This window comes from Etheostoma spectabile, chromosome 15 (genome assembly GCF_008692095.1).
Source record: "Etheostoma spectabile isolate EspeVRDwgs_2016 chromosome 15, UIUC_Espe_1.0, whole genome shotgun sequence".
Lineage (NCBI taxonomy): Eukaryota > Metazoa > Chordata > Actinopteri > Perciformes > Percidae > Etheostoma > Etheostoma spectabile.
The window spans coordinates 30,561,023-30,561,229 of NC_045747.1; positions in this window are offsets into that span (position 1 = coordinate 30,561,023).

The window sequence follows — 207 nt, forward strand, 5'->3', positions numbered from 1 at the left end:
TTCATTCCCTAAGTGGTCCAAGCCTCTTTTCACATTTCACAAAGTCATGCAAGAATTTGTAATAATTAATAAACCCTTATAATAAAGTGTTACAGTTGTTTGTCTACTCTAGTGTGTACATGCAGAGTCCTGCTGCTGGGAACCTCGTACGCTTTGTGTTATGCAGTGCACGCATCATCCGGTGGACCCCTAAAGACAGGAACACAA